Raw genomic sequence first — 15,000 nt, 5'->3', positions numbered from 1 at the left:
ATTAGGAAAACTACAACATTAATTCCAAAGTCGGTGCTTACATCTTTTAAGAAGCGGCTCGCCATGTAGGCGTTAAATTATTCAAAACGGAAATATAGAACTGAAATTCACTCGACTAAAATAACATTAAACACCTGTGTAAATGAAGGGACGAATATAAATGCTTGAAATGTGTGTCTAGGTGTAAATTAACACCGTGCTGATAAGAATCAAAATAAAAGTGGACAACCTATTAAAAATTATAAAAAAAGAAATAAGTAGCAACAGAAAGATGGCGCGGAGTGAATATAAAAGTACAACGAAGGATATTCCATGACAACTGGCGAATAAGTATGTCATTCTAGATATGATATAATGGAGACTTTACCTCAATTTCTTATGTAAAGCGTAATAGAATATCACCAATTTTTAGGTTATAAAAAAAACAATGAGAGTGTAAGAGCTATAAAAAAAATTATATGTAGTGATTAAAATAGAAATGTATATATAAAACGTATAAAAGTTCGAAAGGCAGCTAAAGAAGTAAATGCCAGAGTCCAAGAGCAAAACCTGAAGTCTTAAGTAACAGGGAAGGGCTAAAAGCTTTTATGGGTGCATAATTACCCCTGTCAAATGCAAGACATGGCACGAATTCCAGTCGTTAAGGGAGGCTCGATCGATGGAACTCTCAAAGACAGCAACTTCTGACCTAAATCTCACACGTGAGCGTGAGAGTGTGAGGTTGTTAGTGTAAATGAATAAAAAGAACTGTCTAGATATTCATTCGTACTTTGGTTCTTCTTTAATGAACTATGTCTGTTATCATCTGCTTCCCTTTGTTGTTCCTGCCTGTTGAACAGTTCGTTGAATGCTGGGCTTTACTGTGTAGTCCCTACTTACTGAGCCGTCTCTGGAATACTGTGTTTAATTATGTCGTTTCTGTTTACTGAATTCAGTGGAGTATTGTTTCTCCGTTTAGTTCCCGTTGCTGAAAAATCTCTAATATATTCTGCTTAATCCTATTTCTCCTACATTCCAAAATATCTGCGGCACAATCTGTTTCTCCTTTTTGTCACTACTTATTAAATTATCTTTGGAACAGTATGCTTATTCTGTTTCCTATTCTCTGAGTTATCTGAGGAATTATCCGCATCTCTCTGCTGCTCCTGCTCTCTGAAATATCTCGAAAGCATTATGCTTCATCATATGGCTCCTACACTACAATATCTGCGGAACAACGTGGTACTCTGTAGTAATTGTTTAGTAAAATACCTCTGGAATAATATTATTGATCTCATGGGTCCTACATTCTGAGTTATCTGCGGAATATTCCGTCTCAATCCGTGGCCTCTTCTTACTGAACTCTATGAAATAATCCGGTTCTCCCTGCGGTTCCTACTCACTAAATTACCGCTATATTTTTTCCCAGCCCGCACCAGCCCCGTTGCCAAGGAGCCTCGGGCGATATTGAAGCGATACGTTGCATGAGTTACGAGGTTGCTATTCACGGCGCCACACTGTATTGGCTTTCTTGCTAGAAGGCTCGCGGTCATCGATCCCAGTCGCGTATGTGCGCGAGGTTTCTATATTTCGGTCCTGCTATTCTTATGAAGAAGGGTTCATTTAGCCACGCATTTTTTCCTGCTCGTTGCCATTTTCTGTCATTTCTGATGAAGATATTCTCTTGTCCCTTGGAGCGTGCGTTTGTTCGTTTTCAGCTATTTTTTTTTTATTCTGTATGGCTTTTTTTGTTTGGTTCACTATCCTTTTTGTGGTTTATGAAACCCAATATATTTCTTGTTGTGTTTTCTTGGTCTTTCTTATTCCGTTTTAAATTATCTGTAAAAGAAAGCTTTTCCAACATAAACTTTTTCTTGTTTTCTTGAATTTAGTTTCATCTCTTCTTTTCAAAGCTAAATAGAAAAACATTTTTCTTCACTTGTTTTATTTCGTTCTGCATCTGAAAATAATGATTTAGCTTATAACTTTTCTTTTGTACTCGACCTATCGCTTTTACTTGCGTATTACTTACCTTATTTAAAACCGCCTTGTTATCGTTAGTTATCTCTCCTTTTACTTATTTACTCATTACTTCTTTCTGATCTTGAGAATTATTGTCGTTACTCATCGTCAACGATTTATGGATGTCACTTTCTTGTCTTATTGCTCGATTTCTCTTTTCTACATTTAATCTTCTCTTCTTAAACATACACACACACACACACACACACACACACACACACACACACACACACACACACACATATATATATATATATATATATATATATATATATATATATATATATATATATAAATAAACACGCATGCACACAAAAGCACACTCCTTTTACGCACACACATATATATATATATATATATATATATATATATATATATATATATATATATATATATGTATATATATATACAATTACACAAGCATTCATACATGTATTTAAAAATGTACGGATACAAACACATTAGTACACACCCAGCTATACAGAGCCTCACGCTTTAAACACTTTTTGCCGAAAAAAAAAAAAAATCCTCCCAGAGAAATACTGTGAGAACTGATGGGATCCCCTGAAGGTACCTCCAGAACCTGCACCTATTCAGAATATCGCCTTAGGCTTTAATTAGGTCTTTGCAGGAGGAAACCCTCACAAATTCTTCCCTCCATTTCTTCTTCGAGTCTGAGTAATTCGCTAATCAAGGAATTCCATTAAGCTTTGCCGCATAGCAATTCCAGTGAGGTTGTTTTTCGTCCATTAATTTCTTCATTTGTTTACGTCTTTGAATTCCTCCAAGTGCTTTCGCCTTGAATTCCTTCATTAGAGTGGTCCTCAATTCATAGGATGGATAATCTTATTTACCATGAAAAAAAAAATCGTGAGCGTTATGTACAGTAGTCTTTCTATATAAAAACTAATGAATAGGATACCTCATTTGATATCACAAACGTAATTTTTATCCTCATATTATTTGTAAAGAAATCATTTGCTAAGAAAAATGGTAACTTATCAGTTGAAATGTTCCTTAACAGACTTTGTTACTAAATCAGCAAAATTAATTTAGAGCTAAATATTGCGCTAAACGTTGTGGGGTACGAAAAATTACGTCTTTTGAACTGTAATTCTTGAAACAAGGGTTTTCTTTATTTGAAAATCAGATAACAACTATTACCGAGGGGAAATAAAACAACAAATAACCAATTTTCCTTTTATAACATGAATATAAACAAATGAACTTCGTAGATAAAGATAAATATAATTATATATTCTAGGTAATAGTGTTGTAAGACTGAACACAAAGGAAACCACACAAATGCAGCAAGAGCTTCCTGTCAGAGCAGACACAGAAGAAATCATCTCTTTAATCTCCTTTGCATCAACATCGTTTTCATCAAGCTTTGACAAAGGGTCGGCAGGTGCTTTGAAGGTCTGTTGGGATTTGCGATTTCATTAAAAGAAAAAATTCGGGGACAAACATATGATTATGTGCCCCCCTCTCTCTCTCTCTCTCTCTCTCTCTCTCTCTCTCTCTCTCTCTCTCTCTCTCTCTCTCTCTCTCTCTCTCTCTCTCTCTCTCTCTCAGGTTCCAAGATATCAAAGAGACAAAGGCTCTTTCAGTGCTTTGAGGGTTTGTTAGGAATTGTAATTGCATTCAAAACTCTTTTGAGAAAATACATAGGATTCTACTCTCTCTCTCTCTCTCTCTCTCTCTCTCTCTCTCTCTCTCTCTCTCTCTCTCTGTGGTTTAAAGGTATGAAGGATAAATATTCCTTTATGAATATAATAAGCATCTCTCTAATCGTACTAGATAATGGATTCTGTGTGCAGTTTCCTCTACTATCTTCATTAATGTCTGATTTATCCCCATTTTCACGAGGCCACATTATTGTTTCTTCCTTTCTGTGCTTCCTGACTTCACAAGACCTTGAATATTTTGTTGCCTTCTTCGGCATCTGAACGAAAGAATGTCAGATATATAATTGTTTTAGAGAAATCCTCGGACTGTACGAAAAAGGCGTACACTATCTTTGAAATCATCTCTTTGAATATTCTTATGAAAGAAATCAAATGTAATGAATTAATCTTCATTTTATGTTATATCAAATGAGAAATTTAATGTTGCAATTGTTAGACAGACCAACTGAGACAATTAATCCATACATAACCTACCCACGTGGTTTATCGTGGGCATTACTCAAGGTTCCTTGCAGCGTCCCTTCGGTCCCTAGCTGCAACCCCTTCATTCCTTTTACTGTACCACCGTTCATATTATATTTCTCCTTCCTACTCTTCACCCTCTCCTAACAATTATTTTATAGTACAACTGCGAGGTTTTCCTCCTGTTGAACTTTTCAAACCTCCTTACTCTCAAATTCCCTTTCAGCGCTGAATGACCTCAAAAGTCTAAGTGCTTGGCCTTTTGGCCTAAATTCTATATTCTATTTCATTCTACAAAAATTTACGTAGGGAGGTGGCATCTCTAGTTAAAAAATGTAAAAGAAAAGGGAACGGCCATAAGATTTACTTCCAACGCTATTTGAATCATGCACTGTCAATATTAATTCAACCACATTTTCTATGATTTCCTCTTAAATTTGCAAGAGTTTTTTAGGTAAAGAAATATTTATATTTTGCAAATGCAAGGTTATAATATGTATTATAATTATATATATATATATATATATATATATATATATATATATATATATATATATATATATATATATATATATATATACATATACAGTATATGCGTGTGTGGTTTGTGTATATATACATACATGTATTTATATATACAGAAAAAGAAGTATAGATTGATTCAAAGTACTGATAAAAAGATAGTATGGGCGAATATATATATATATGTGTGTGTGTGTGTGTGTGTGTGTGTGTGTGTGTGTATGTATGTGTATGTGTGTGTGCGCGCGTGCGTATATTTTTATCTACATAAGTATGGATGGATGGATGGATGTATAAGTATGTGTGTGAGTTTAGCGTTTTCCTTATGGTGTATAGCATTCTGGAGGGGATATTAAGATTTAACAGTAATTACAGAACTCTTTTGCTGTTAGATGCATGCATAAAAATCTATGTAGTATTAGAAGTTGATATCATTTGCTAGGAAAGTTTCAGTTGAAATAATAACAAACAAGAAGAAGAAGAATTCTCATGTTATGCGTCTGTTTCATCAGCTATTCTACTTTTCATTATTTTTTATCATTGCGTTTTACTTTTTATTATTGTTTACCACATAACTGTTTCCCCTTTTTTTTATTATTTGTCATATACTGTAACATTACTTATTTAGTTTTTTATTATTATTTATCATATAACATTCCTTATTTACTTTTTTTATTATTATTTATCGTATAACATTGCTATTCCTATCTGTTAATTAATTTGCTCCCTTTTCGAGTTATGCCTTTGTCTATATATTTAGTTTGGTTTTCATTTGTATGTATTCATTCATTTATTAAGGTTAACATTCTCAGACTTGTTCGAGATCATATTATTCCACAAATCAGAAGCACATTAAGAGTAACAATTCTCCCCAAGGTATATTTATGAACATTGCCAAACTAAATTTCGTCTTGTATTTTGAAGGTTCTACTAGGAAAATATTGCAAAAATAAAATTTTTCAAAAAGATGTCGAAAATAAATTATAAAAAAAAATGCTAGATCATAAGGAGGGATAAATATATATTGCATTTTCGTGCGTTCTCAAAATGCATTTCAACATAATTTATCCAAACCTCGCGCAAGAAAAAAAAAGGATTCTGGTGGACATATGAAATGTTTCGAATCAGATTGTTTGAAATTTACTAGCACATTAAGTTGAGGAGCAATAAATCTCCCTTAGAGTCCATCTTAAATATTATTAAAGAAAACATATTATTATGAAAGATAAATTAGTTAAGGAAAACGACAATTCTATTGAAATAAAAATAAAACTTTTCCCTTCCAGAAACTCAGTCGTGAATCCTGTCAAAAACACACACCAGCATTTACACTGAGCCAAATGCTCCATGAGGGAGAAACTATTTCACAGGAAGGAATTTTGAGTCGGTAATAGGTTTATGCCGCCGTGTGAACCGGGCAGATGTCTGGTTGGATGCTGATTCCAGAATGCTTTGGAAAATCATCACTAAATTCTGTGCATTTACATCTGCGTGTAATGTGCTTAAATCTATTCTCTCTCTCTCTCTCTCTCTCTCTCTCTCTCTCTCTCTCTCTCTCTCTCTCTCTCTCTCTCTCTCTCTCATTACACCTTTACGGAAATGAATATTCACAAACGCAATTTTCACTATGAAAGAACATTATATATATATATATATATATATATATATATATATATATATATATATATATATATATATATATATATATATATATATATATATATATATATGCTCTCTCTTTCTATTCTCGCTCATTTTGTCTCTATGTCTTTTTCTCAATTTTTCAAAGCTGTGGCCGTAGTACCCAAAAGAAAATTAATTAGTACAGAGCACTCCTTACCCAAAACGTCCTTTATCTTCTCTTTCACGCTGAAGTTTCTTTTTTTTTTTTTCGTCTTTGAAAGCGTTCAGTTTCTTTCATTTCGACCTTAATGAAATTTTTGTGCGGATCCGGACAAAGGCTTCTGCCCATTAAGACTGGCCTTTTTTTCCCCTTTTCAAAGGCTAAAACAATGCACGGCATGAAAATGTATTACACCAGTCTCCTCTCTCTCTCTCTCTCTCTCTCTCTCTCTCTCTCTCTCTCTCTCTCTCTCTCTCTCTCTCTCTCTAGTGCTTCACGAGATAAAGTTAACTTCGTTCTCTATCAGTCTACAAGACGAAGATTCTTTTAACTTACACAAAATAACTGATTAAGCTTACGCCATCGCTATTCATTCTGAATTCTCCATCCTAGTCTCCTAGTATTTTTTCCCGAGGGCTTGATAACACTGAATGTGTTGTAACCAAATCTTTCCTCTCAACATGGGGTCCTAATTTTCATATGGGATATTTTTTGTTTTATCTATGCTAGATTTCTACTCACTTATCATAAACGGCCTTCTTATTCCGTTGGTGTTTGCTATGTATATATATATAGTGTGTGTATATATATATATATGTGTGTTGTGTGTTATATATATACATATATAGCACACATACATATAAATAGCTAGACAGGCAGACACACTGACAGAAGAAATAAAGAAGGCAGTCCTCGCTATGCTAGCTTAGCCTTTGAAAAATGTACTGTTCATTAAGCCAAAGTGCAGTTTCATATTACCCGCATCCATTAACGAACGTAAAAAGAAACTTAAAATATTCTCTACCATGTATATCAAGTTTGCTTCATAGTAAACTTATGCTAATGAGTTAAATGAGTGTTTAATGCGTATTATCATAGTAAAGTTAATATTTTTTTAGGACGAAAATTAGCTACAAAATAGAATAAATGTTTCAGAAGGCAACATGTGAGGGGAGGAAGGAGATACAACTACTTATAATCAAATACAAAAACTTGCTATGGGGTTGGGGAAGTTGAGTTATGGGTCACAATGAGACCCAGGGGACTACAGAGCGGTAGCATATGTAAAAGAAAAGCAATCATAAGAAAAATTATTTAATAGAAATTACAGCTGCGCATAACTTTTGCTTAATTCTAATAAGAAAGAATTTTCTGCCAAAAGATGGGTAGTTAATCATGCCAAAATAACTTTTGAAATATTTGGCAATATTACAGTGCAATGTTCAACAGTTTCATTGGCCATAGTTGTTGTGACTAGTTGATCATATTACATCAGTCAATCAATGAATCCATATACAGTTAGAGCAATCTATTTCGTGAACTATATACGCTGAAATAACTTCAACAATCAAAATTAATTACGGTGACAGGCCAACACAATTGTATTACATCATGTATACACGTATATGTATGTTTGTGTGCGTGTGTGTTTGTGTGTGTGTTTGCGTGTGTCCACAAATATCGTTTAGTATCCGATTTACTATGCCTCAGGAAAAACTCGAACCCCAGAGGAATCATAGTTGATAAGTGCTTCATCTATACACCTGGATACAACATTTTTTGACAAGAATTTCTTATTTAGCTGCATATGAAAGTTAAGATTAAAATGTCCTATTGATAAAGAAGTTACCAGGATATCATGCCTTTCAAATTTCCACAAGTATCTAACTTCAGAAATTATTCTTCTAATTAAGTTAACAATCAAATGTAACCTCTAGGGAGAGTGCTATACCAATCTACATCCCTTTTTGAGATCAATCGGAATGTCAGATATATCTAGCTTGATGTTTTGCGCTTTTGAATGTCAATCTCGATGGCCATGTTGGGTTTTAGGCCTTCATTGCGACCCATTGCTGCTTATGCGAGACTCCTAGAGCCTGTTGCGAGTTTCTGTAACGCTTTCTAAAAGCCTTCCATGTCGGGGGTGACGACAAAAGGAGTGGCAATGGGAGATCCGATTCAAAGGAGTGCCTCCAATATCATGCCATTAGTAATTAAAAATTTAGCTTGTCAGGTCAAGCACTGGAGCACTTTCGGCGGTCCATCGCTTAAAGACAGCAAGATCAGTAGACCCAGAAAACAACAGAGGTAGAGTACAAGGACTTGAAGGCGGAACTGGGGACAACTCCTCAGTTGCGTTTAGAAGTAATAGTTACAGAGGTTGGACAGCAAGTTTGAAGATAGGAAACGAGAATGGAGGTAAAATAAAAGGCTAAAAAGTGGGTGCAGCTAAGGACCAAAGGGACACTGTAAACACCCTTAAGTAATGCCTACAGTGCACATCCCCCAATGGAAACCAGTAGTGATTACTTCGATAGATTCTAACGTAGCTGACCCTACCCTATTCCTAAGGAGATGCAGGCCCATAGGCACCTAAGGAACATTGCCTGAAACTTATAACTATAGTGCCAGTAGGGATACATCCTAACTAACTTAAGCTTAGGTGCCGTATCCCAGCTGACTGCGTAGGCCAAATCATTATGCCAATAGTAATTACACGATTACTTACTAATGTATTTAAGGGCACAGCTCCCTATCTGGTCGGATGGGTAGGGTGGTCCAAGGACGGTCTTTGCCCACCCTCAACACCTATAGCGTTTCGTACAATTCGTGTATTGATTTACAAGGTTAAGATTCTTACTCTTTTAGATAATTTTTTTTTCTATTCCTTTTAATGCAGGTCATTTAACGCTGCTCTGCTCTATACCTCTGCCATGTCACTCTTTTTTGCAGGCAATGTTTAATCTCTATATCTAACATCTAATAACAACGCAGTATGATTTATCCTCTATTTAGTAAATTTTTGCCGTATTAAAAGTCTAAATATGAAAACTACTTTAAACTATGTAAGGTTTGTACTGGTTCAAACAACTTTCAATATCTTTCATCAGATTTAGTTTAGAAGCTAATTTTGTTTTTTAGGCTCAGGTGAAGGTCACCAAGCTGGCCATTGTGCTGCATTGCGACACTGATTTATATAAATATTTATCAGCTTTCTCCATTTTTGTGGCAGGTTATTTAAATATACATAAAAACGTCTTGAGCAATGCAGGTCTTAACTTTAATAAATAAGAGAAAGCCTGTTCATTCTCTGAACATAATCTCAGCCAAACGCCCTACCTAGTGACGAAGTGAATTCAAGTATATTCATCTATCTGATAAAACCTTTCGCCGTGTTGACATTCAGATTTCGGAAAACCCGAAAAATCTGAATGCAAATGTTAGAAGAGGTCCTGCGCAATCCTAGAAATCCCGTGACGTCTGACCTCTAAGGGTTGAATCATAATTCCGGACTATGACGTTTTCTATGAATATGAATGTATTTCATTCAGGGACAGAATGGAATTTTCGCTACAATAAACTCTCTCCTCCCGACGCCCGGAAATGTGGGAGAATCGGGGATGTTGGTTGGTGCGGATGTGTTTACTCAGTTATTTGTTTATTTATTTATCTATTTATTTATTGAATTATTTATTAATTTGCTGGATCTTCTTTTCTTTCTTTTTCTTTCGCGTCTTTTCCTTGTTTATTTTTCATTTACATGTAAAGTTTCTTTCGATGGGATGACAAGCACCTTGCATTTCATTTTTGAGCAGCATCTTCAAGGATGAGGTTTTCAAATATCAATCATACGTACATTCGATATTCATTTTTACCAAATTTATGATAAGTATAAGCAGCTTTGAACTCGTTTATTACCTTATACCTAATGCTCTTACGATTATGAAAGTAGAAGCAACTTTCTGTATATAACTTTATGAAATATAACCTATAAAAATGAATAAAAGCAATGTTACGTGCAAAATTCCTGGAAAAAAATAAATTACGCTCAGCAAAAGCGACGTTCTATCAATCATGCCGATGTTGATATTTATTCAGCTTACTTAAAAGAGCCCTAAAGTAGGAAAGTAAAAACACCGTTCTGCGTAGTTTTAGTCAGAAGCAACCTTAAGGTATCTTGTTAATTTTCTTTTGTTTTGTCATTCCAGTGCACCATTGAGATGCCATCCTCGGTACAGGATATATTCCGGCCGCCCGTCGAATGCAGCATGTGTCGACACGTGACTCGCGTGGAGCGAGTCAGTACGATCACGCCAGCTGAATTTGAACGGAAGTAAGTTTGGAAGTGTTATTATTATTATTATTATTATTATTATTATTATTATTATTATTATTATTATTATTATTATTATTATTATCTCTCTCTCTCTCTCTCTCTCTCTCTCTCTCTCTCTCTCTCTCTCTCTTTTCGCTAATGTCACAAGCATTCTTGCCTGCTGCAGGTACGCTTACAGCGGCCGCCCGGTGGTGGTGACGGACGGACAGAGGAACTGGACGGCGCCTCAGTCGTTCTCCTTTGAGTTCTTCAAGTCGATCTACGCCGACGATTCTCCCGTCCTGGAGAACTTCGAGCGCGACTGCCAGTTCTTCCCGTACCAGACAGACTTCATGAACCTCAGACACGTCTTTAACATGTCGCACGAGAGGGCTAATATGCTTGGGGAGCCTTGGTACATCGGGTGGTAAGTGGTTGCTGTGTTATTGGTGTCTTAAGCTAACATTACTCCAGAACGGGCTCTTGCTTCAATAGCAGCTGGTAATTTTGATAGGAATATTCTCAAGAATTGTGTCATTAAAGGAAATTTATTACCTGCCTTTTTAAGATCTGTTTCTTTTCACTGACTCAGTTGTTAATAATTTGACATATTTTATAGGTCGCAGGGTTATGACAAAATACCAACATTTCTAAGGCAAATAAAGTTAAGTTAGGTGTCTGAATTGTTCGGTGAATTGTCGGAAACCTTCCATAATTTGGAATTTATATTAGTAGACTTTTAAAAAGAACGCCTGTTAGAAAATCGATGGATGCTGAGAGCAGCAGTTTTCCCCCAGATTCAGCTCAAGGAAAAAGTGACATACAACTTCATCATGGACAAAAAATCGTAATTATTGATTACTAGCTTGAATTTCCAGATTTCGAGATACTACTGCTGATTCCATATTTGCAGAGATATTTTTAGTATAAATTAAATAGAAAAAGGACAACGCGGCTAGTTTAAAGTGAATAATGCCTGAAACTTTTTCTTTTCTATAAGTCAGTGTGTACGCTTGTGTTTGCACATTCAAGCTCATTACTGTATGTGGTAAGGATTATTAACATTAATCATTGACAAAAGTTACATTACTCCAAGTCATTGTAAGTGTCACTTTTGTTGTTTGTTTTATTAACATTATTATACGGTGAACTAGTATAGCTGATGAACCCAAGCATACATTAAAGGCACCGAGAGAAATTCAACTTTAAGGCCGTCCATGGTGAACTCATTTTTTTTTATTTATTTATTTATTTTTTTTTTTGTTGTAAATATCATATTTTGGAATTCTGTTTGATTCTGCTTTTCACTTGTCATTCACAAAACCGCGCATGATTCGACATTTCCAATATATTCCCTTTCAATTTTTTACGCCAAAATTCCAAATGTTGTGAGATTCATATCCGTTTCCTAGGCCCCTTCAATTCCAGCTTCCAGAAGTATGTTATTGAAAGATCAGTTTTAGGACAGGTAAACTTTTTTTTTTTTTTTTTTTTTACAAAATATCAGTCAGGGTTCTAACCGGAACACTTTCCGGTATCTTATATAGGGTGCATTAAATAATTTTTGCTGTTTATCTGTAAATATTACATAAAAATATTCTGAAGAGCTTCTGTGTGTATATATATATATATATATATATATATATATATATATATATATATATATATATATATATATATATATATATATATATATATATATATATATTATATATATATATATCTATAGTAACACACACACACACATATATATATATATATATATATATATATATATATATATATATATATATATATATATATATATATATATATATATATATATATAATGTATATATATATATATATATATATATATATATATATATATATATATATATATACTGTGTGCGTATTTACTATACAGTCTACAATTAGTGCTTTAAATTTCTTTTAAAACATAGTCATCCAAGTAAGGCATCGGAATACGACACTCGCCACTGAGTGGGGAAAACGCAGAGAACCAATTAAACCAAGGAAAACGCCAGATGCAATTTCCCATTAAACCCGATAGTTTGCTTGACCTGTTAGCAACGAGGACAGAATATTCCGCAGCCGAATAAATATTCAAACACACCGCCGGCCAATTTCGTCGCTTTTCGAGCGCCTGGATAATAAATGCAAATTAGACGCGCGCTCAGTTGATTCATTCATGTATGCTAATTACCAGTGGCTTTGTGAATAGAGGAAAAAAAAATCTTCATGCGATGTAGGTGTTTATGCTAATTGTTTACGAATAACAAGAAACCAAATTACAAGTTGTTAACGTTTGCTAAGCTTACGGTGAGCAGCAACAAGGGTCGATGATGAAACACGTTGTAATTAAGATCTTTCGATATTTGTTTCCCTGATACTCTCATTATTGAAAATAATGAGACAATAAAAATAAATTGAAAATAAACATCAATTTAGTAATGTTTAGGAAAATCGGAAAGAACTTACTGAAGGTCGTTGAATTTCCATATCTTAAAAATTTAACACGGGAATGTACATAAAATTTAGTTAAAACAGCATGAATTCAAACTGTTCACCTACACCAAAATCAATTATGCTACGAGGGCCAGATCACCAGGGAAGGTACCCTCCTTTGAAGGCCTATTGTGTAATTGGTCATGAATTGTTAAGTGTGAATTTAGATATATATATAAGTTCTGTACTCTAAAACAACGTCCTGCACCTAGCGTTATACAGCATAAACATTTATTAAGGAGAGAATAGATTTAAACACTACTCTGAGCCATTAACATTCTTACCGCCATCTATTTTTCATAAGGTGAATCCATCGCCCCCTTTTTCCTCGCCCATATTTTCCTTTTATATTATAGGGCTCAGATAGGTAATGGCATTTATCTTATTTTTTGCTATTGAACTGTATAATAAAAAGAGATTGATTTTATTACAATTAGTCTTGTAGAGAGTGGTAGATGAATGAAAAATTATATTTAAGTGTCTAAAGAAAGGGAGACTTCATAAGCATTCATGTAGGAAAATAAATATTATCATTGCTTGAATGTGACCAAACGAAATCGTAAATGGCTTTCTGGCCTTTTGGGGAGGAAATACAATACAAAATTTATGCTAAATAAAGAAATTAAATTGTCCGAAATAGATTTGTTGAAAGCAAAGAATCGAAAATTATGTTAAACTGTGTTCTCTTTACGAAATCTGTAATATTGTAGATGCATCCTTCATTTTAAACTGTAGCAACTCCCTGTACCAACAAGTTGCCGATGAGCAAATTGCTTTATCAGAACACATCCTTATTCCATATCCTTTTCCCCAGGAGCAACTGCGACTCCTCGGCGGCGAACATCCTTCGAGGGCATTACGAGCGTCCTTACTTCCTGCCTCAGTCCGCCGAATCTTCCAAGACAGACTGGATCTTCATCGGCACCCCGGTTACGGCGCCCATCTGCACGTGAGTCAACTTTGTCCTTCGTAACGATGATGAGATGGATATTAGCTGATGTCCATTATTTGGCCATAAACGATCAAATTGTATTCTTTTGGATACCACCCTATCATAATAATGACAACAACAACAACAACAAAAATTATATTTAACAGAATCAGCGCCTACTGAATTCATTAATGAATGTTACACGGTTACCATGAAATGATGTTTAAAACTTTCTATCTTTCCTTAGTGACTATTACACTATGATGAGGAAATGGTTTGTTAAAACTTTCTTTCATTCATTTTATTACCTGAATAGACTAACTAAATAGTCATAAACTATGCATAAAACAGTTTTATTTATTTAACATTTGTACTGATGTACTGTCTTTCACGGCAGTCCATTACCAGGCAAGTTTCATTTGTAGCAACAGCATACATAAAGTGGTTATGGCTATTTATCTTGAACTGTAGAAGTTACTAATGTTCAGTTTTACATTCCTTTAACCTATCTAACTCCTTCAACTTTACTAATTTTCATATTTCATGGAAACAGTACTCAATCCAGCCAGTTCAGTAAGAGTCACGACAAATTGTTGCGTGGTGTAATAATAATAATAATAATAATAATAATAATAATAATAATAATAATAATAATAATAATAATAATAATAATAATAATAATAATAATAATAATAATAATAATAATAATAATAATAATAATAATGGAGAAACTAATCCACAGTTATGTATGGGTGCAAATATATTTAAAAATAAATCTAAACTGATTGAGGAAAGCTCTCTGTTTAGATTTATTTTCAAATATATTTGTACCAATACATAATTGTGGATTTGTTTCTCCATTCTAAGTCTCCTGTTACTTTGAATATTATTTTTGATGATGATGATAATAATAATAATAATAATAATAATAATAATAATAATAATAATA

The 15,000-nt window shown here is 34.1% G+C and overlaps 1 pseudogene; it reads left to right on the top strand.

Annotated features, from left to right (window-relative positions):
- The window catches only part of LOC136839626 (uncharacterized), a 44,897-nt pseudogene that overhangs the window by 23,262 nt on the left and 6,635 nt on the right, over positions 1-15,000 (top strand).

The sequence above is a fragment of the Macrobrachium rosenbergii genome, chromosome 6 (genome assembly GCF_040412425.1).
Source record: "Macrobrachium rosenbergii isolate ZJJX-2024 chromosome 6, ASM4041242v1, whole genome shotgun sequence".
NCBI lineage: Eukaryota > Metazoa > Arthropoda > Malacostraca > Decapoda > Palaemonidae > Macrobrachium > Macrobrachium rosenbergii.
Note: the sequence above shows the minus strand (reverse complement) of the source record. Positions and strands in the feature narration are given on the sequence as shown.